This window comes from Zingiber officinale, chromosome 1A (assembly GCF_018446385.1).
Source record: "Zingiber officinale cultivar Zhangliang chromosome 1A, Zo_v1.1, whole genome shotgun sequence".
Taxonomy (NCBI): domain Eukaryota; kingdom Viridiplantae; phylum Streptophyta; class Magnoliopsida; order Zingiberales; family Zingiberaceae; genus Zingiber; species Zingiber officinale.
Window position 1 is genome coordinate 78,277,717 of NC_055987.1, and position 24,079 is coordinate 78,301,795.

Here is a 24,079-nt window from a genome sequence, read left to right on the forward strand (position 1 = left end):
CAATAATTGCTACGACTTTCATTCCTTGCGCTCTTCTGAAGATGTGAAATACGACAAAATAAATAAAAGGGACATAGGGTAATAACCTTATCGTAATTATTGGGAATTTTTAGATATTTTCCCGGAATTATTTGGAGATCCAATGGTAGTGTTTAATGGTTAAGTAAAAAGAGGTAATAAAAATTATCATTGGAGGAGGCTTAATAGGGAGTTAACAGAGTAATTAAACTTTGCTTATATAAGTAGGGCAACAATGCCCTAAAACGCCGTCCCATTCCCTGTGTGTCTACTCTGCCGAAAACGTCGACCTCCTCTCGAACTCGCCCGATCGCCAATGCCTTGTCGCGAGACAAGTCTTCAACTTCCTCTGCATCTCATCGAAGGTCTCACCGGTGATGTCATCCTTCGAAACACTGCTTTGCGCAGGGAATCTTCGGTCGGGTGAGGAGATCTGAGTTCTGTGGATGCTGGAGTGGTATTGCATGTTCCAGAGCTCGATAGTGGCGAGGATTTGTGCTCCAGACAGCTATCTCATCTTCCCGAGCCTAGGGCAGAGCTGATCTCGTCGGGTTTCCCTTCGCCGATTGTGAGGGATTCCATCATCAAGGTAGGTGCAGGTATGGTAGTCCGATTAGGGTTCTTTAGTTGTGGAGAATTGGGATTTACTACCAGTATGGGAGGTTAGACTAATTTGAGGTGTTGTTCTGGCAATGCCTCACGGTACAAGAATCGACCAAGACCTCCAGCAGTAAACCTCGCCGGTGGGGGTTCTCAGTAGGTGTTTTCCGCCTTAGAAATTATTAGGTAAGACCTCTACAACTGCAGATGTTAGGTCTGTAGATCTAGGTATTGGATTCAATTTGAATTGGCTACTGATCAATGTGATTGCATCTGTTTGTAGCCTTGTAGGGGCTCTGATTGTGGATCTGTGGCAGCGGCCATCACCACAGTGCTTGGGCCGGCAGTAGCACCTCCTAGCAGTGGGTCGACAGAGGTGAGTTATGGTAGGATCAAGCTTTGATGGCCACAGTGCTTGGGCCGGCAGTAGCACCTCCTAGCAGTGGGTCGACAGAGGTGAGTTATGGTAGGATCAAGCTTTGGGTGTTGGATACTGGTGAAGATGAATCTATAATACTGTTAGTTTGTATTTAGGGAATAAACTCATGATTTGGTAACCCTAATTGTTGTAGTGTAAATTAGGGGTATGGATTTTGGTTGAGGAGATCAGTAATGGAGATTAGTAGAGGATAATTAATGAGCTCGGATTAGTTACCTATTTAATATATTGGTTAGTTATTTAATTTCATATGAAGTTGGTTAAAATTGGATACATTGATGCAGGACTTTGATCGAGGCGGGTGTCGTGATAAAGGTGACATCGGATTAAGACTACATTTAAAGACGGGTATATCTTGACTTGTTTCTTTAGCTATTGCCCTTAGTGCATGAGTTATTTGTGGATTAGAGTATATGTTTACCTTGACTCCACTTGTATTAGTTCTTGTGCTTGATACTTTATCCACTCAACCTTCGAGATGCTCAAATTTATTTTTATACAGTCTCACATTGTTATCCCTTATAATTAGCATATACTAGACACCATGATTATGTTAGTTGCTACTGGGAATATCGTACCGGTTCCTCTGTATAAAAATTTTGTACAAGTCATGAATCATTCCTAACAACTTATTGTGTTCTTTAGAAATTAAATTTGGAATCGCAAACCGAACTTAACATTATTGATTCCAAATTCAACTTATCTATTCTTAGTGGTTTAGACTTGGATCACAAACGATGCTTAACATTATTAATCCAAATCCACCTATGTTACAAATTCAATTAAATATTAATTTCAGAGATTGGCTTCCAGGTTAAACATGATGAGACATTAGACCTTCTTGAGTATGGGAACATCCACCACTTCCTCGACAAAGCCTCTCAACGAAATTCAATATTTAATTTCCTTATAGTAACCTTAGGTTTAACCAAAAAGAACAATCGAATCATAAGATCGAAAAAATAAAAGAAACACAACTTCGAATCACAAATCCGAAAATCTAGAATCACTAGCCTCTTGTGTTTAGTATTTCAAAATCCATACAAAGAAACTAGTATGATGCAGAATAGAATTACTAGTTATACCTTTCTTTGTAAGCAACAACCTCTTGATCTTCTATCGTATTCCTCTTCTTATCTCGAACATTGTGTGAGCAACGATCTACCGAGATGAGAACCACTAAGACACCTTCCTTCTTACAAGTTTTTGCCACCAACCTTCAAGCTCCAAGGGATGCTAGAACAAAGACTCCTTTCTCTCCTTCTTCTCCTAGCAAGAACCGGCCACCACAAGAACTCCAAGAGAGGAATGCACCGACCACTAAAGAAGAAGAGAAAAGGAAGAGTATAGGGCCAGCCATACCAAGGAAGAGAAGAGAGAACCAATAGAAGAGATGTTATGAGGTGAGGCACCTCTACCATCTCTTTTATATTCCCTGGTCTTGGCAAATAAAGATATTTAATTATTATTAAAATTCCCTTATTTTCCTTGCCATTGGTTAATAAGAAAAATTTAATTAAAAATTCCTTTTAACCCTTCTCATGGCCGGCCCCTACAAGAGCTCCAAATAAGGCAAGTTTTAAACACAAAATTAAAACTTCCTTATTTGTTTCTGGAAATTTTAAAAATAAAATTTTTCTTTAAAATTTCCCTTCATGATTGGTTATAAAAGGAAACATTTATAAATTAAAATCTCTCTATTAAAACATGTGGATGATTACAAAAAGGAAAGTTTTCTCAAAATTAAAATCTTCCTTTCAATCTACAAATAAGGAAAGATATTAAATCTTTTCTCTTAATCTTTTATAGAAACTATAAAAGGAAAGATTTAATTTTAAAAATCTCTTTTAAAATCATGAGGATGGTTACATAAAAGGAAAGTTTTCTCAAAAATTAAATATTCCTTTTAACTACAAATAAGGAAAGATATTAAACCTTTCTCTTATTCTTTTGTAGAAAACAATAAAAGGAAAGATTTAAATTTTAAACTCTCTTTTAAAACCATGGCTTACACATAAAAAAAGATTTTAAAAAATAAAATCCTTTTATTTTATATGGCCGACCACACCAAGCTTGGGCTCCAAGCTATTGTCGGCCACCCTTCTTAGCTCAAGCCTTTGGCTTGGCCAGCCCAAGCTTGGGCTCCAAGCTTGTTTGGTTGACCACCTAAGGGTGGGTAGGAAGTGGGTATTTGGTGGATATAATTCTTTATAAATAAGAGGCTACGATAGGGACCGAGAGGAGGAATTGATTTTGGTCTCCTAATGAAATTAAGCTTTCCGTGTTCGTCCCGAACACCCAACTTAATTTCATCAATAATAATTCATACTACTAAAGAATTATTATTGAACTACCACATCAATCCCAAATTACATTTTGGGCTCCTTCTTATCATGAGTGTCTTAACCTCCCTGTGTTGAAGATGTCGAATACCCGCTAATTAAATGAGTTACTGACAACTCACTTTAATTAATATCTTAGTCCAAGAGTAGTACCACTCAACCTTATCGTCATGTCTGACTAATTCCACCTGCAAGGTTTACATGACAATCCTTATGAGCTTCTCTTGAAGACATTATCAACCGAGATTACTAGAACAGTTTCCTTCTATAATCAACAACACACACTATAAATAATATCATTTCCCAACTTATCGGACCTCTTGATTTATCGAACTAAATCTTACTCATTGATAAGTCAAAGAAATAAATACTAGATATATGTGCTTTTTATTATATCAGGATTAAGAGCACATATTTCCACAATAACAAAGGTCTTGTTCTTTTATTCAATCAGTATAAAAAGAACTTACCTTAATTGATCCAGCTCAATACACTCTGAGTGTACTAGTGTAATTTTATAGTCAAGATAAACTAATATCAAATTACACTACAACTATTCCAATGGTTTGTTGCTATCCATTTTAGTCATGAGCAACTGTTTATAATTTATAAAGAACTGATAACATTATCTTCTGTGTGTGACACCACACACCATGTTATCTACAATATAAATTAATTGAACAACTACACTTAGTATAAATGTAAACATTTGATCAATGCGATTCTTTATTTCAAAATAAATGTTTACGAAAAGCTAGGCTTTTAGTATACATTCTAATAATCTTCCACTTATACTAAAAGACTATGCTGTCATAATCGCCGCCACACATCTGATTCCCATTCCTTCAACATGCCGATCAAAAGCTTTCGCCAGAAGGGCCTTAGTGAAAGGATCTGCCAGATTATCCGTTGATGCAATCTTGGCAACAACAACTTCTCCTCGCTTTACAATGTCTCGTATCAGGTGGTACTTGCGCTATATATGTTTACTTGCCTTATGGGCTCGTGGCTCCTTTGAGTTTGCTACTGCGCCACTATTATCACAATAAATTGTGATGATTTTGGGCAAACCAGGAATCACATCTAAGTCCATTAGGAAGTTCCTAAGCCATACAGCTTCCTTGGCTGACTTGGTTGAGTCTGAAACGTATTTCTGCTTAACACTCCTCCATGCAATAGCTCCACCTCCTAAAGTAAACACATAGCCTGATGTAGACTTACTATTGTCCCTATCTGATTAGAAGCCAGAATCCATGTAACTAACAGGGAGCAAATCATCTGCTTGGTTAATCAGCATATAATCTTTAGTCATTTTCAGGTACTTTAATATATACTTTACAGCAGTCCAATGTCCTTGTCCAGGGTTACTTTGATATCTGCTAACCATGCCCACGACAAAACAGATATCCAGTCTCGTGCACAACATAGCATACATTAGGCTTCCTACAGCTGAAGCATAAGGAACTGCCTTCATGTCCTCTATCTCCTTTGATGTCTTCAGAGACATCTCTTTAGATAAAAGCTACTCCATGCCCAAAATGTAGAAAATCTTTCTTGGAGTCTTGAATGCTAAAACGAGCTAGGATTGTATTGATATATGAAGTTTGGGACAAGCACAACATCCTTTTCTTGCGATTTCTTATTACTTTGATCCCAAGAATATGTGTGCATTCTCCTAAGTCCTTCATATCGAATTCCTTGGACAACCATACCCTTACTTCCAACAACACTTTGATATTGTTTCCAACTAACAAAATGTCATCTACGTATAGTATAAGAAATACCACCACATTTTCATTACACTTCTTGTATACACAAAACTCATCTGAACACTGAATAAATCTATACGACTGGATTATTTCATTAACCGGATGTTCCAAGACCTTGAAGCTTGCTTTAGTCCATAAATAGACCGATTTAGCTTGCACACTAGATACTCTTTGTCTTTTTCAATGAACTCCTCTGGTTGCTTCATATGGATGTTTTCTTCAAGACTTCCATTAAGGAAAACTGTCTTGACATTCATTTGCCAAACCTTATAATCCATATGAGCAGTAATAGATAAGAGTATCTGGATAAACTTAAGCATTACTACTGGCGAAAATGTTTCCTCATAATCGATTCCCTCTTTCTGAGTATACCCCTTCGCAACAAGCCTTGCTTTGAAAGTTTCTACCTTCCCGTCTGTCCCTCTTTTCCTTTTGTAGATCCATTTACATCCAATAACTTTTACACTATTTGATAGTTCACAAGCTCCCAGATATTATTAGAATACATAGATTTTATTTCAGAGTTCATCGCTCTTTGTCAAGATACTGCATCTTTATCTTGGCGTGCTTCGTCATATGTCTGGGGATCAAGTTCATGTTTACCAGGGATCAAGTCTAATGACTCTCCCAAAAACATGAATCTCTCAGGTTGCCTCACAACTCTCTCACTACGACGAGGTACTGTCTGTGGTTGTGTATCATTTGTGATACATGTTGCAGCTTCTTGTGATATTTCATCTTGTACTGTTGGTATTAAAGTAGACTTGTCCTCTCTAATTTCTTCTAGAACAATTTCACTCATGGGCTTATGGTTCATTACATAATCTTCTTTTAAAAATCGAGTATTGGTGCTTACAATGATCTTTTGATTTTTAGGATTATAAAACAAACCACCTTTTGTTCCCTTAGGATATCCCACAAACAGATAAACTTCTGTAAGTGATTCCAACTTGTCAGTATCTCCCTTCAGCACATGTGCTGGACTGAATATAACTCAGACTAGGCTTACGCCCATTCCATAATTCTATGGGAGTAGAGGGTACTGATTTAGAAGGTACCATATTGATTATACACTGCTGTTTCCAGAGCATATTCCCAAAACGAATTTGGTAATTCTGAATAACTCATCATCGATCTAACCATTTCCATAAGAGTACTATTCCTTCGTTCTACCACAGCATTCTGTTGGGGTGTATCTGGTGCAGACAATTGGGATTGAATCCCTGATAAGTAATTCCTAAACTCTCCAAAGAGGTATTCGCCATCACGATCAGACCGTAGTGTCTTGATACTTTTACCATGACGTTTCTCCACATCAGCCCTATACTCTTTGTACTTATCAAAGCACTCAGACTTGCGGCGCATCAAGTAAATGTATCCGTATCTCGAATAATCATCTATAAAAGAGATAAAATATTTGTAACCACCTCACAAATCAGAATGAACCAGTTCTAACGTATCTTTAGCTCTATATCCTTTGGCCTTATAAGGTCTTCTGGTCATTTTACCTTCCAAGCAAGATTCACAAGTTGAAAAGTTTTCCAACACTAATGAACCCAAGAGTCCATCGGCTATTAGCCTTTGAATCCTACTTAAGTTAATATGACCAAGCCTTAGATGCCAAAGATATGTTTGGTTCATTTCTGAAGGTTCCTTTCGCTTATTAGAATTAGAAGATGTGTTATTAATTTTTATTTGTTGCTTTGTGGGAGAAATTAGATTTAGAGTATACAAGTTGCCTACTAATGTACCAGAATAAATAATAACTCTATTCTTCTTGATAACTACTTTGTCATCAAAAGAAATAGAATATCCATCCACAAACAATTTAGAAATTGAAATTAAATTCTTTCTAAAAGTTGGTACATAAAGACAATTTCTCAAAATCAAATTTCTATTCCTATCGAATGATAAGTAGACGTCTCCCACTGCAACAGCCGCCACCTTTGCAGTATTGCCCATGTAGACGGTTATCTCTCTCTCATATAGTTACCGGGTTTCTTGGAACCCTGCAATGTATTGCAAACATGATCAGTGGCTTCTGTATCTACACACCAGGTGCTGGTAGATAACACCGCTAAACATATTTCAACTACTAGAGAATAAGATATACCTTTATTGTTCTCTTTCTTACGAGGATAATCCGCCTTCCAATGTCCAGTCTGCTTGCAAATAAAGCACTTGCCTTTTGATTTCTTTACTCTAGCTTTCGGTCCAGTACCTAGAGATCTATTCACCTTCTTTGCTGAGCCAGCTTGTTTCTTGTTCTTCTTCTTGCCTTTCGACTTAGAACTAGAAACATTTTCAACAAAATGAATGTGAGAATTATGACGAAATAATCCTTCTGCTGCCTGAAGTTCTATCAGTAGTTCTGCCAATGAATACATCCTTTTATTCATATTATAGTTCAGACAGAACTACTCAAAACTTCTGGGTAGCGTTTGAAGAATAATATCGACCTGGGTTTCCCTATTGATTTCAACTCCAAGGATTTGTATCTCGTTTAAGTAAGCCATCATTTTTAGGATATGATCCTTTACGGGTGTCCCTTCTGACATGGTGGTTGTCATTAATTTTCTCATTGCCTCTTGCCTAGCAGCCCGACTCTGGTGTCTGAAGAGTTCCTTAAGATTGTTCATCATATCATAAGCAGTTGGCAAGTCCTGATGCTGATATTGCAGCACATTTGGCATTGAAGCCAAGATGTAGCACCGCGCCATCTCATTTGTCTTTACCCATTTTTTATGATACTCAGTCTCCTCTTCACTAGAATCACTATTAGGCACTTCAGAGCAGGTCTCTAATAGTACAAACTTATAACCTTCAGCAGTTAGGACAATGTCCAGGTTTCTTTTCCAATCTATGTAGTTTTGACCAATAAGTTTGTTCTCTTTCAGTATAATAGCCAGTGGGTTGAAAGTCATCCTAAGAATCACAAAATAAATTTTTGGTCAAGACTCGAAATTTAAAATAATATTGATTCCTCAAACAATACTATTTAAGTTTACCAACACCTCAAAACACCGGGAATTATGCATGCCACGTTAGCGTGGACGCATACAAATTCAACATTTGTAAGAGAGGAGGTTTTACCCATTAATTTTATTATCTTGTCATCCTAACTTTATGACAAATAAAATTAATAGTTAGTTTTCCTTTGGTCACTCAAAACAATAGCAGTGTCTCCGTTGGGGAGGATACTATTGAATGCGTCTAAGTGTGTACCATTACTTGATACTTTGTCCATTAAATAGGATTGTGCCCCTTCAGTTGGAGAAGATCACACGCTCCTAAATAATTTCCTATAACCATCCATAAAGAAAGTTTGATCTAGTGATCCGCAAACAAACTCATCCATTATGGACGGAGGCACTCAGAGCCAACACACAAGTTTGTTGCATCACTTACAAACTAGCAATGGAGACTATGGAATTTATTTACTAATCTCTCTCCCACTTAGTTTTTTAAGATGAGGATTTTTTTGACTATGCAAGCATACATCACATGCACACACACAACACAGTAAATAAAGCAATAAATATGATAATTAATTTTCCAACTATTATGACTTCTTCCATCACTGTCCTCTGTGTGCTGCCAGCCCTAGGGTCCATGTCGTCGGGTCCATCAAGCTTCCTTTTCTGCTGCGCTTCTGGTGCTCAAACAGTACCACGCCTCGTAAGGATACGATCCGTGACAAAAATAGAATTTTATATATATCGATCCTATATTCCACAAAGGAATGTACATAAAGTCTAGATCGAACAAAAAATTAAAATCCTAGGGCTAATACAGCTCCTGCTGTATTTAATAAATACAATCATGCACACACATTTAAGCCATAATAGTTGGAGCCTGCAATCACAGAGTTAGCATATCCTACTATTATCCTGCCTAAAATATGTATGACATGTGCTTAAACTGAAAACCAAACACACAGAGGCAAACCCTAGCTCTGACACCAATTGTTGGTTGCTACTGGGAATATCGTATCAGTTCCCCTGTACAAAAATTTTGTACAAGTCTTGAACCATTCATAACAACCTATTTGTTCTTTAGAAATTAAATTTGGAATCGCAAACGGAACTTAACATTATTGATTCCAAATTCAACTTATCTGTTCTTAGTGGTTTAGACTTGGATCGCAAACGATGCTTAACATTATTAATCCAAATCCACCTATGTCACAAATTCAATTAAATATTAATTTCAGAGATTGACTTCTAGGTTAAACATGAAGAGGGATTAGGCCTTCTTGGGTATGGGAGCATCCACCATTTCCTCGACAAAGCCTCTCAACGAAATTCAATATTTAATTTCCTTATAGTAACCCTAGGTTTAACGAAAAAGAATAATCGAATCACAAGATCGAAAAAACAAAAGAAACACAACTTCGAATCACAAATCCGAAAATTTAGAATCACTAGCCTCTTGTGTTTGGTATTTCAAAATCCATACAAAGAGAACTAGTATGATGTGGAATAAAATTACTAGTTATACCTTTCTTTGTAAGCAATAACCTCTTGATCTTCTATCATATTCTTCTTCTTATCTCGGACGGTGTGTGGACAATGATCTATCGAGATGAGAACCACCAAGACACCTTCCTTCTTGCAAGTTTCGGCCACCAACTTTCAAGCTCCAAGGGATGCTAGAACAAAACCTCCTTTCTCTCCTTCTTCTCCTAGCAAGAACCGACCACCACAAGAACTCCAAGAGAGGGATGCACCGGCAACTAAAGTAGAAGAGAAAAGTAAGAGTATAGGGCAGGCCACACCAAGGAAGAGAAGAGAGAAACAATAGAAGAGATGTTATGAGGTGAGGCACGTCTACCGTCTCTTTTATATTCCTTGGTCTTGGCAAATAAGAGGATTTAACTATTATTAAAATTCCTTTATTTTCCTTGCCATTGGTTAATAAGGAAAATTTAATTAAAAATTCCTTTTAACCCTTCTCATGGTCGGCCCCTACAAGTGCTCTAAATAAGGCAAGTTTTAAACACAAAATTAAAACTTCCTTATTTGTTTCCGGAAATTTTAAAAATAAAATTTCTCTTTAAAAATTCCCTTTATGGTTGGTTATAAAAGGAAACTTTTATAAATTAAAATCTCTCTATTAAAACATGTGGATGATTACAAAATGGAAAGTTTTCTCAAAATTAAAATCTTCCTTTCAATCTACAAATAAGGAAAGATATTAAATCTTTTCTCTTAATCTTTTGTAGAAACTATAAAAGGAAAGATTTAATTTTAAACATGAGGATGGTTACATAAAAGGAAAGTTTTCTCAAAAATTAAAATATTCCTTTTAACTACAAATAAGGAAAGATATCAAACCTTTCTCTTAATCTTTTGTAGAAAACTATAAAAGGAAATATTTAAATTTTAAACTCTCTTTTAAAACCATGGCTTCCACATAAGAAAAGATTTTAAAAAATAAAATCCTTTTATTTTATATGGCCGATCACACCAAGCTTGGGCTCCAAGCTATGGCCTGCCACCCTACTTAGCTCAAAGCCTTTGGCTTGGCCGACCACCTAAGTGTTAGTTAGAGCCCTAGAGACAATCATATGATGATTATTGTATGGACTCGTTGTATCATATTCTTGTATATAAATAAAGTCATTTATTTTGGTTATTATACTTACTTGTATTGGTGCCAAATAACTAAGTATAATAGCGTCCTTGAGTAGAAGGTTCTTACCTATATTAATCGATTGGTTGAATCGATAGTGAGATGATATAGGGAACGCTACTCTTAATCATTCCTAGTCAAGTATTAACATTCAGGGACAATGTTAATGCGATGAGACTAGCATGTAGGTCAACTCGATGACTTGATCTCACAAGTCATGGATATAGAGATATCAACAAAACTCATGGGTATGTTTTCGTGTTTATTACATTTTCGACCGATGTCTATGAAGCTGATGTAAAAGGTCTGCCATTTTAGACATCGGGTTAAAATCGGTGTAGTATCACTTAACGACACCAGTCTTCGAATCGGTTATTAACCGGTGTAGTATCACTTAACGACACCGTTTCATCAACGGTGTAAAACCGATGTAATATTGTATGTTAATAACATCAGTTTTAGCAGCGGTATACGATCGATGTAATATTAGTTAATAACACCGGTTTTGCAGCGGTGGAAAACCGATATAATATGGGTATTTTTTAATAGCACAAATTTGATTTCCGAAATAATGAAAAACCGACAGTAACCAAAACAAAATACACAAATATTCACAATTACACAAATATTCTTCATTCAGCAGTATCCATAAAATACACAAATATTCACAAATTACATAAATAATCTTCTTACAACAGTATTCATAAAATACCCAGATATTCTTTTTACAACAAAAGCTAATAGATATCAAAATCAAGGTAGAACATTCTTTTAACAACACATCAAGGTAGAACCACACTTCTCGAACCGCACTTCATCAATTTCAACTCTGGAGCACTTGAGATTTGTAAACTGTAAAAGTACATAAATAATATATTAGTAAAGATGCAATTTTGAAAGATGGAAATGGTAAAGATGTAATTTTGAAAGCTGGAAATGGTAAAGATGCAATTTTGATTTATTTATTTTTTTCCAAATATCTGCTCTAGCTCTAACGAGGCCAGTCTAGTTTTTCTGATCTATATCCTTCTAACACTTCAAATCAAGCATTTTGAAAGCTTTTCAGTCTGATTTTGCAATGAGAACTACCAATAAACTAAATTTGGAATGCAAAATATCTAAACCAAAGAAAGTCCCTTTCTAATTGATACTTGCAACAAAGATAATCTACAATACTTTATACAAAGTTAATTCATGATCAGGACCCAATAATCCACCATATGTCAAATAACTAAAAAAAATGTGTATATGTATCAAATAAAATAGAATACTGAGTTTTTAAAGGCTGTTGTGGAAGACTATTGTTCATAATGCTTAATTCATTGAAGGATAATTGCGCGCATCCACATACACACCGATACACATATACATATGCAATTTTGCACAAAAAAATCATTATAAAATCTAAAACTTTCATATATAACACTTAGTATATGCTGCTTAGAATATAACATAGATAATTTGCTCCTTCTAATTAAAGTGTAGAGATTGATAAGAACCGACAGTATCATACAACAAATTACTAGGCATGATAATGGTTGAATTCAAAAATCATGGAAGGACCAAGAGCATCATATAACAAATCAGTGACCCTGAATTCTATTGAACTATTAATTATAGACGAGCACATAGCTGCCAAAATTGAAATAGAAGTTCAAAGACTACATAAAAACACATCAAGCACCAGGGGAAAAGCATAGCAGCAGCAAGATCTGATATATTGAGGGAAAAGCTAAGAGACGTTTATAATCAATCAAAATCAATGGGTTTGTATCAATTATGATACTGAAACAGTGTTGGGAAATGCAACAAATTATCTTTAGGGCTTATATGCAAAATGGAAGATATTGTATTATTATCATTGCTGGAAGTGAATCCTTGTTGTCAACTCCAAAATTTTCAATTATATCTTTCATATATCGCATGATATAAAAATCACATTGCTCCGCATCCGGTTGTTGAGGAGCCTATGTTAAAAAGAAATATTGGAATAACTCCTTCAAGGATAGTGAAACAATTGCTAATCAAAAGGACATACCTTGACAACTACCCATGTTGGTTATTTTTTCCCTTTCCTTCCAGCCTCCGCATTATACATTTTCAAGGCCCTTCATGCATATAACCCGTGGGAATTGTATTGCCACATCAAAATACATACACGTTTCAACAAAGGTAAGAAAAGAAGCCAAAAAACTTACATGTTAACAACATATTTCCAATCTTGATCACGAATGCGGCGACTAAGAGGATCCAACAAAAAAATAATCTCCTTCTCAACATTGATGAAAGTCAAAATCCAGTGAAAACTACACAAAGAAATATAATTAGTGTATATATACATCTTGCAAGTTCTCAAAATATGCAAGTGAGAGTGATATATAATGTTATTCTTACTCACCCAACGTTGTATGGCACAACAACCAATTGACCAGATGAGGTACCAATTAGCCTACTGCTTAAGTAACAAGCCCTTTTATTCAACTGTTCTTGGATGAAATCTCTATTCTGATTTCTTGATGGTACATACTCCACAAGCATTGGATCCACCAATCTGAAATCCTGCAGCAACATCTTTTCCTGCATCTTTCTATATAGATGCCTACAATTGGAAAATATCCCAAAAAAATGATGATATCTAAATTAATGAAACACATAAATAAAGTCCAATTCAATTGAAAGCTTACCACATATACACAACTATGCAAGTGTCTGTGATTGACTTCAATTCACAAAAGGGAAATATGTTAACATGGACTGTGCGCTCCATGCCAAATACATCAGGAACTAATTCCAAAATCACATTCTCTGTTTCATCAAGACGCTGAAAATAACTATATAAGATGTGTAAGGGTCTTGACACATTGAACGATTGTAACTTAGACTTCTCTTGTCTGTTGTCAACTTTTTTCTTCCTGGTCTTACATATGTAAATGCAACCATATATATATTAGATATGTGACATACTTTAAATGTACACAAAATTTAGACAACACTTTATCACATTTACCTCATCCCGCATGCTGATTAAGTGCACAGGCCAAGCCACATGGCCACCTACAGCATCCCCAATACTCTGACATGCAGATGGGATTGTAACAGGCAGTGGTGTTGATTGATCAATTGCTTTATCAATGCTAATCCTCATGCAATTCATGGGTAATGGAACATCATCAATAAAGTTGCCAGGTCCATTAACAGAGACAATTGTCCCATATGCAACAGTCTTGTCGTTAGGCTGCAATAACAACATCACTGCTTTTCCCTATAAGACAAACAATTCATGAATCTTCAACATATAGTGCTTTACAAGCCTCATTAGATACTAACGATGGGATAATAATATCAACGTGAAATATATATTTAACCTGTAAAGTTGAATCCTTCTCAATAAATTTCACATCTTCATCATCATGTTCTTCTAGGCCTTCATTTGAGAGGCGCCTATGACGTTCAACGTCAGGTTTTATATCGAGGAGGTATTGTGGTTTAAATGAGCACTGTAATACCCATAGGGTACTAAGCAAGATTTTAGATATTTTTATCATGAATAAAAATAGGCCTTATATGTAAAATTTCAAAAACAATAAAAATAATAGAACCAAAAAGAGATGACCAAAGTTTGAACCTTGGATCTCTTACTAGATACATGTATGTGTTAACCAATAGACCAAGAGAAGATATTGTTAGAAAGAGAAGTGACAATATAGTTAAGAGTAAGAAAAGAGTTTCTTTCATTTAGAAGGAGAAGTTGGAGTTGCCTTCTTCCTCTCAAATGAAAAGATGAGCCTTGCTTCTTCTTTTCATTTAGAGTGAGTAAAAGAAAGGAGAAGGAAAAATGTATTTTCCCTTCCTCCTCTCATGTAGAATAAAAGGTGAAATTAAAGAAGAGAGTTCATTTTTTTCTCTTCCTCCTCCCTCCTTCTCTCCACCGTGACCAAGCCCTTCCCCACCTCCTTGCCGAAACCCAAGCAAAGGAAGGCTCCTCTCTAGGAAGGCTCCACAAGCAAGGTCTCTTCTCTAAGAAAATCAAGCAAGGAAGTGAGTATCCCCTCACTGCAGTACAAGTAGTTATCGATGTATGAAAATGTTTTTGAAATCTTATGAATTTCCTTGAAAGTTTTGGACAAGATAGATTGGTGGTCACTTAGGATTTACAAGGTTACAAGTTATGTTTTATGTTGTAGAAAAAAATATATATAATTACCTCATCTTGAAGTTTCATCCAAGACAAAAAGGGAAGATCTAGAGCAAAGTTTCTTTTGGTATCATGCTTGCCCATGCTCTTATATGATGTAGGATCTTTTATGTGTTGTTAGTTTAAGTTTTAAGACCTTATATGTTATTAAAAGAATTAGAAACCCTAACCTAATGTTTCGGCCAAGATGAATCATAGGGTTTAGGGCAAGATTTTGAAAAGAAAACATAATTGTTTATGCTCCTTCATGATATATGAATTTTTTATATATTGATAGCTTAGGTTTTTATGCTTCATGTGGTAAAAAAAAAATGAGGGAAACCCTAAGGTAAAGTTTCGGCCAAGATGGGTTATAAGAGTTAGAGCAAAAAAAACATTTGAAAAGGAAATATGTTGTTTATGCTCCTTCATGATATATGAATTTTTATATGTTGATAGCTTAGATTGTTATGCTTCATGTGGTAACAAAAATGATGGAAACCCTAGTGTAAAGTTTCGGCCAAGACATGATACCAAGCTTAGGGTCAAAAATTTGAAACCCAATCATGCTTATTTATGCTTGTTCATGAGGTATGATATCTTGTATATGGTGAGGTTAAGTCATTATGTTACAAAAATTTAAAACCCCATTTATAGGGTTCGGCCAAAGTGAAATGCAAAGCTTAGAGGAGAGTTTTGAAATCTAATTATGTTTATTTATGCTTAATCATGAGGTATGATATCTTGTATGAAGATAGGTTAAGTCATTATGTTACATGTGACATTAGAAAAACTTAAAAACCCTAAATGTAGGTTTCGGCCAAGAGGGAATGCCAAACCTAGGGTAAAGTTTTGAAACCTAATCATGCTTAGTTATGTTTCTACATGATATATGATCTTTGGTATATTGTTAGATAAGTTTCCATGCTACATGTTACACAAATGAAACTTAGAACTTCACCTTAGGGTTCGGCCAAGCAAGTGTAGAGACTTAGAGCCTTGTCTTGCAAACTAATCATGCTTGTTTATGCCCATTTATGATATATGGTTATTTATCTATAGGTGGCTTTAGTTTCATGCTTCTTATAGTGGAAAAAAAGGGAAATCCAATTAGTAAGGTTTCGGCCAAGGTGGATAAATGGGTCTAGAGTGAATCTAACCAAACATGCTTATGTATGGTCTTTGATATGTGATTAGTTTAAGTTCCATGCTTTATGATGTGATATGTTATGCCTTATGTTATGAGATAAGCTATGTTCCATGATATGATATGCTATGCTCATGATATGATATGCTATGCTCATGATATGATATACTATGTTCATGATATGATACGTTATGCCTTATGTTATGAGATAAGCTATGTTCCATGATATGATATGCTATGCTCATGATATGATATGCTATGCTCATGAAATGATATACTATGTTCATGATATAATATGTCATGCCTTATGTTATGAGATAAGCTATGTTCCATGATATGTTATGCTATGCTCATGATATGATATGCTATGCTCACGATATGATATGCCATGCTTCATGATATGATATGCCATGCTCGATGTTATGAAGATCACATGTTATGTTTTATGTTATGATATGAATATGTTATGTTTCATGATATATGTATGAAAGGCTTATGTAAGAAGAAAAGCCTAAGAGTTGCTTCCCTTAAGTTGGGATCAAGAGCACTCTTTATGATATGGCAAAGAGATGCTTCCCTTAAGATGGGATCAAGAGCTCTCTTCATGATATGACAAGAAATTATGACATATATGATAAGCTATGATATGCATGTTGACATGATATGTATGACATGATATTTTATTTTATATGGCTTGTACCAAGGGTGGACTCCATAAACGCCCGAGGTCAATGGTCTATGAAACGGGTCTCGTAAAAAGGGATGGGCTCCTTAGTACGCCCCTAGGTCGACGGACTATGAACGGACCTAGATCCCTAGTAGGTTCGGGACTAGCTACCCTATCCTAGGGATTGCGCGCATTTATGTATGTATGTGGTACAAGTCGGGCCCTCATGATGATATTATGTTCAAGTATGTATATGATATGTTTAAAAAAAAAAAAGAAAGAAAGAGAGAGACATGATGCATTTGTGCATTCCATGATACATGTTTTAAAAAAATATATATACATCTTGCATCTACATGCACATATTTTATGAATTATTGTTTATGCCCGATTATGAACAGGTATGGGTTATGATACATGCTTACATAATATGATATGTTTCATGATATGTGCTTACATGATATGATATGTTCATGAAATGCACTCACATGTCATGCTATGCTATGTTATGCTCCTTATACGAGATGATATGATTACATTATGTTCCCTCATGCTATGTATTGATATGTTATGTTTCTTATATGTTCTATGTTATAATTCTCCATGCTATGTTATGATATGTTTTATTTCACATACTATGTTGTGTTATGTGCTTTATGTTTTATGAGTAGGAAAGGAGCTCATTAAGCCTTTGTGCTTATAGTTTTATGTTCCTTGTACTGCAGATAAAGGCAAGGAATGGATGAATTAAGGGGAGCAGCAGGAAGGACAATGATGATGTGTGTGGAAGTGGCATGGTGGATAGATCAAATTAAGTTTAGATTTATATTTGGTTAAAATGTGCATGTGAACTAAGTTTGGACCCTATGCTTATGATGATAGTTTGAGCCAGTATGTTATGCTCTTATGAGATCTTGTTCATGTTAGAATAATTATGATATAGTAAAATGTTAATAAGTTATGATTCACATGCCATGTTTAAGACAATCAAATGCATATGATAAAAATTTTTAAGCATGTCTTCCGCTGCCATGAGTTCATATGCATTAGTATGTTAGGTGAATGTAAGTAACCCCGTCCCTCTAAGGGCAGTCAGAGTGTCCCTGGAAGGGCGGGTGTTACACAGCTATCCTTCTCCTCACTCTCAAATTCTTGACCAGATAGTTTCAATACCATTGCTTCCAATTTTTCTATTATGTCACCTTGGTCAGAAAGCATAGCTTTAGCCTCCTTAAACTCTTTCTGTTGTCTTTCATAGACAGCCTTATCAATTTGCACCTTTCCTCTAGCAACCTTGAAGAAGGATGATGGAGTGACATTTGCTCCTATGCCTCTCACACGTCCACCATGTTCGTTAGAATTCAAGGCCTTCGTGAGAATATCTTCAAATGGTTTGGTAAAGGGCATCTTACCATCCTTCTTTTGGACAATATAATCATCCTGTCATGCATCCAAATACAATAACTTTAAATATATACACATATCATATATGTACAAAATAAGCAATTTATATATACTTTTGCTTACAATCTTATTCACTATTTGCTTCAACTCATCGCCAACAAATTCCCGAGCTTTGTTGAGCCGCCCTCTCTTCCAGAGGATGGCTCTGTTTATCTCATCGTCATCACATAAAACATTGGACTGTAAGCAAAAAACCACATGAAGTCAACGTACTCAACACCAACTATGACAACCATAAGTAGGAATTTAATGTTAACTAAATACTTACTATTTCTTCAGACAAACCCGCATATCCTTTTCGAGAAAGACGATGAGAGTATAAGTTTGCCTTGCTTCTTTGACTTTGTAGTTCACTTTTCCTCTACATAGTGATAGATGAATTATAACCACATATATCAACTAGAATTTAAAAAGACCACCTTAAACAACTTACTATAAAGTCTTCAGACATCTGATTAATCACAAAACTACTCCAATCTACACGTAAAATGTAATATCCTTTAGATATTTTATTCAAAATCTTCGAATTATTTCTATTTATGCAAAAACAAAAATTGTCGCAATTTGGCAACAAATTTTGCGACAAAATTATTTTCATGGCAAATTAGCAACAAAAGATAATTCGTCACCAAATTCATTGGAAATTAGCAACGAACTTCTATATTCGTCGCTGAATTTGCGACGAATCCTAAAGTCGTCCCTAATTCAGCGATAAAAAATGGATTTGACGTTGATTCTGCGACGAATAATAGATTCGTCGCAAAAACCATTTTTTTTAAAACTAAATTTAAATGTCTAAAAAAAGGTAAATTCGCATATTAGCGACAAAATTTGAACTTCGTCGTAGATTAGCGACGAAATTTAAAATTCGTCGTAGATCAGCGACGAATATTGAAATTTGTCGCAGAATTTGCGACGCACATTGAAATTCGTCACAGATCTGTGATGAATTTTGAATTTCGTCGCTGATCTGCGACGAATTTCAAATTTTGTAGCTGATATGCGAATTTACCTATTTTTAGATATTTAAATTTAATTTTAAAAAAATTTGATATTTGCATATCAGCTACGAAATTTGAAATTCGTCGCAGATCAGCGACAAATTTCAAAATTCGTCGCAAATTCTACAACAAATTTCAAAAATTTGTCCCAGAATCGATCAATTTTTTTTAAACAAATAAACTTTCCAAAGCTGGTTGAGGTACTCAGAAAGCTCGGAATGATATGAAACAAGTTTTATGGGTTTCTAGAAATCCCCTGATTATAAAGATAGTCTCAAATATTAATTTTACCCAATATATTGAGATCGATGATTTTTTAATGCGATTAAAAATTTTCGGACACCTTTGCGCTAAAAAAATCACCGGGCAGGCAAAATTAGTGTTTGAGGAGATTTATAAAATCAAAGGATTTATAAAAACTCATAGGAACTGGTTTCATCTAATTCCGAGCTCTCTAGGTACCTCAACCGGCTTCGGAAAGGCTAAAATTATGTATCTAAAAAGGGTCAATTTTGCGACGAATTTTGAATTTCGTCGCAAATTAGCAACGAATTTTGAAATTCGTCGCAGAATTGATCATTTTTTTTAAAAAAATAAATTTTTCGAAGCCGATTGAGGTACCTAGAGAGCTCGGAATGACATGAAACAAGTTTCTATGAGTTCCTAGAAATCCCCTGATCATAAAGATAGTCTCAAACATTAATTTTACCCAATATATTGAGATCGATGATTTTTTGAATGCGATTAACAATTTTCAGACACCTTAGCGCTAAAAAAATTACCGGTCAAGTAAAATTAGCATTTGAGGAGATTTATAAAATCAAGGAATTTATAGAAACCCATAGAAATTGGTTTCATCTAATTCTGAGCTCTCTATGTACCTCAACAGGCTTCAGAAAACTTAAATTTATATATATATAGTCTATTTTGCGACGAATTTTGATATTCGTCGCAGATTAGCAACGAATTCTGAAATTCGTCACAGATTCTACGATGAATTTCAAAACTTATTACAGATTCTGCAACGAATTTCAAAATTAATCGCAGAATTTGTTATTTTTTTTTTAAAAATAACCTTTCCGAAGCCGGTTGACATATCTAGAGGGTTTAGAATGACACGAAACTAGTCCGTGTGAGTTTCTATAAATCACCTAATCAATTAGGTGATAAAAATGGCCCTAAAAAATAATTTGAATAACTATATTTTTTTCTTCAATTGCTAAATCAATTACATGCATGTAAGACTTAGAAAAATTTTAATAATAAGTTGTAATTTAACAGGTTACGCTTATTTTGAAATATCCAAAAATAGTTGATGTACCTATAGAGTTTGGAATGATATACAATAAGTTTTTATAGTTTGCTATAAATCCTATGATCATAAAGATTGTCTCAAATATTAATTTTACCCCATATATTGAGATTGATGATTTTTTGAATGCGATTAACAATTTTCGCACACCTTGGTGCTAAAAAAATTCACCGGTTGGTTGAAATTAGTTTTTGAGGAGATTTATAAAATCAAGAGATTTATAGGAACCTACAGGAACTGGTTTCATCTAATTCCGAGATTTCTAGGTACTTCAACCAGCTTTGGAAATGCTAAATTTATATAAAAAAAGGGGTCAATTCTGCGACGAATTTTGAAATTCGTCGCAAATCAGCGACGAACTTTGACATTCGTCGCAGATCAGCGACAAATTTAAAAATTCGTTGCAGATTTTGCGACGAATTTATATATTCATCGCAGATTCTGCGACGAATTTTGAAACTCGTCGCAGATTCTGCGACGAATTTTGAAAGTCGTCACAGATTCTTCGACGAATTTTGAAACTTGTCGCTGAATTGACCATTGTTATTTTTAAAAAATAAACTTTCCGAAGCCGATTGAGATACCTGGAGAGATCAGAATGACATGAAACAAGTTTCCATGGGTTGCTATAAATCTCCTGATTATAAAGATAGCTTCAAATATTAATTTTACCCAATATATTGAGATCGTTGATTTTTTTAAATGTGATTAACAATTTTTGTACACCTTCGCGTAAAAAAAATCACCGGTCAGGTAAAATTAGTGTTTGAAGAGATTTATAAAATTAGCGGATTTATAGGAATTCTTAGGAACTGATTTCATTTAATTCCGAGCTCTATAAATGTCTCAATGAAAAACTAAATTTATATATTTAAAAAAGAATTACTTTTGCGATGAATTTCAAAATTCGTCACAGATTAGCAACGAATTTCAAAATTCGTTGCAAATCAGCAATGAATTTCAAAATTCGTCGCAGATTCAACTACGAATCTAACAACGAATTAATCTATGTGGCAAAAAAGAAAAACCTAACTTTTTAACTCACCCGTTCCTTTCCCCTTTGCCCTAATTTGCCTTGGCAGCGACGACGCGTGGAGGTGATTCCCGTCCTCTTCATACCTCTTTTCCTTCTCCGACGGGTCTTCCGGCATTCGTCCGCCGGCAGCTGGCTCTCTCCTGCCGCAGGAGGCCGTTGCTAGCACTGGCCGCCCGCGGGAGCCCTCGCTTGGCGCTGGCAGGTCGCACCTGGCTCTGGCCGGCCGCGGGAGACCGCGCCTGGCGCTGTCCGGCCGCGGGAGGCCGTGCCTGGCTTAGGTAGGCTGCGAGAGGCCGCACTTGGCTCTGGCCGACCGCGGGAGGCTGCCCCAGGCGCTGGCTGGCCACCGGAGGCCGCGCCTAGCTCTCGGCAGGCGCGGGACGCCTATGGTGTAATGGGCCTAGGGCAGTTTCCTGCGATGTAGAAGGTCAAGTTAGGGATCGCGGCGGTGACGCTGGTGCCGATTCACGTGGTTGCAAGGGTGTTGATACCCGTGCTTTACTACCTTATCTTCCGGTTCTGCACGCTGTTCTCGCCTCCGAGTTGGGAGAATGGCCAGGAGGACTATGCTCACATGACAGGGTGGAGGAGGGCGGTGGTTGTGCAGTGAGGGAGATTCGCCTCTAGAGCAATGCTCTTTACGTTTGGTTTCTATTGGATCAAAGAGAGTCACATGAGTCTCGACAATGACGTATTACCAGATTGGGTTAGAACTATCTCTCCAAGTTTTAATTAAGTTGTTGATTCATTCTTTATCCCTTGATTTATTGTTTCTTGTTCAGTTCATGATGTTGAATGTTCCTTTTATTCATCTTAAACAGCATTATTATTGTTTTTAATGACAACTTAGTGATCAATTCACTTAAAAATCATCAAGAAATACCTCCTACATGCGTAAGTTTTTTTACTTTCCTGAAGGGTGATACCAAATGAGAAGATGGTGAAATAGATCCAAAGGTATATGCAAACTTTTTAATAATGATAATTTGTGACAACAAAATGAGGCGATGGTGAAATATTTTCGAAGTTTCTTGTTCTGTTCATGCTGTTACGCGCCCCTATTATTCGATACCAAAATTCTAAAACCATGTTTCTTGATGTAAATCATTGAACTGGTCTTTTAAACAAATATAACTCTTCATGCTTTGGAGATTTTCCTCTTTCAGATGTAGGAACCTCTATAGAACATTAGATGTAAATCTTATATTATTTTTCTAAACTCCATAATTTTTGAAATTAGGTCAATGAATTTGAAAAGTCATATGCAGTTGTCTCAAATCATATTTCTTATGTGGATATTCTTTATCATACGTCATCAGCCTTTCCAAGTTTTGTTGCAAAGGTATGTTATTAATTTTTCGACAAATGCATGTGAAATTATGAAGATACTGCGCTTTCTAATTTTCAACTAACATTTTGAACTGACACTTTTTGTTGAAGAGATCAGTAGCTCAGCTTCCCTTGGTTGGTGTCATCAGGTATTTTTCTTCTATTATTTTCTCATTTTTTGACTTGTTGCTTACTAATTTTCAACTAACATTTCGAACCAACACTTTCTTGTATGAATATTCTTTATCTCACAATTAGTATTTTTGAACATTAGTTATTTGATTGTAAACGTTTCTTTTTTTGTTAATATTGTTAATTTGTTTGAAACAGGATTGGTCAACTGCAATGAAAATCAATGTCGGAGTAAGTAAGATTTATTTTTGGTGTTCATATATAGTAATTTCTTTCTTTATAATCATTGATATTATTTGTATCTTTATTTTGATGCAGGAAAAAAAGAATATTCGAAGAAGATGGAGAAGATTTAGTGATGTTTGGATATTTGTTGATGTATGGATAGTTTAAAACTTCTTATGATATTTGGATTGTATGGATATTAGACCTTTTTGATGTATGAAATGTTTTGGATTGTATGGATATTAGATGATGTTTGCATTTTGATGTATGAAAATGTTTGGATTTTATGGATATTTTATGATGTTTGGATTTGATGTATAAATTGTGATTTGGTTTAATATATCATTTAATTTTGTTAGATATGATATGTTATAAACGATGTGCATGAATTTGATAGATATTTTTGTATTATCCAGGTTGAATATAAAAATTAAATAATTCTGGATCATTTTTATTATATTTTGGAATTAATATTGCGACAAAAATATTTTCGTTGTAAAATTATTGTATTGTACAGTGATATAATCTGCGACGAATTTTCATATTTGTCGCAGATTTTTGCGACGAATTTTGAAATTTGTTGCAGAATCTGCGACAAATTTAGAAATTCGTCGCATTTGTGATAAATTTTATGACGACATTCTTTTCGTTGCAAGACTCATAATTGAAAATATACTTGTTGATTCTGCGACGAATTTTTGGATTCGTTGCAAACATTTGCAACAAATTTGAAAATTTGTCGTAGAATCTGCGACGAATATGAAACTTCGTTGCAGATTTGGCGACGAAT

The 24,079-nt window shown here is 35.3% G+C and overlaps 2 long non-coding RNA genes across 2 annotated transcripts; both read left to right on the forward strand.

Moving 5' to 3' along the window:
• Positions 1-271: 271 nt before the first annotated feature.
• LOC122026350 lies at positions 272-17,578 on the forward strand. The gene is made up of 5 exons (XR_006124117.1): positions 272-617; positions 728-804; positions 902-1,074; positions 1,342-1,405; positions 17,516-17,578. It is a non-coding gene; the product is annotated as an uncharacterized LOC122026350 (long non-coding RNA).
• Positions 17,579-20,510: 2,932 nt separating this feature from the next.
• On the forward strand, positions 20,511-23,531 carry LOC122005662. The gene is made up of 4 exons (XR_006118451.1): positions 20,511-22,945; positions 23,044-23,081; positions 23,263-23,295; positions 23,383-23,531. It is a non-coding gene; the product is annotated as an uncharacterized LOC122005662 (long non-coding RNA).
• The last annotated feature ends 548 nt before the right edge of the window (positions 23,532-24,079 follow it).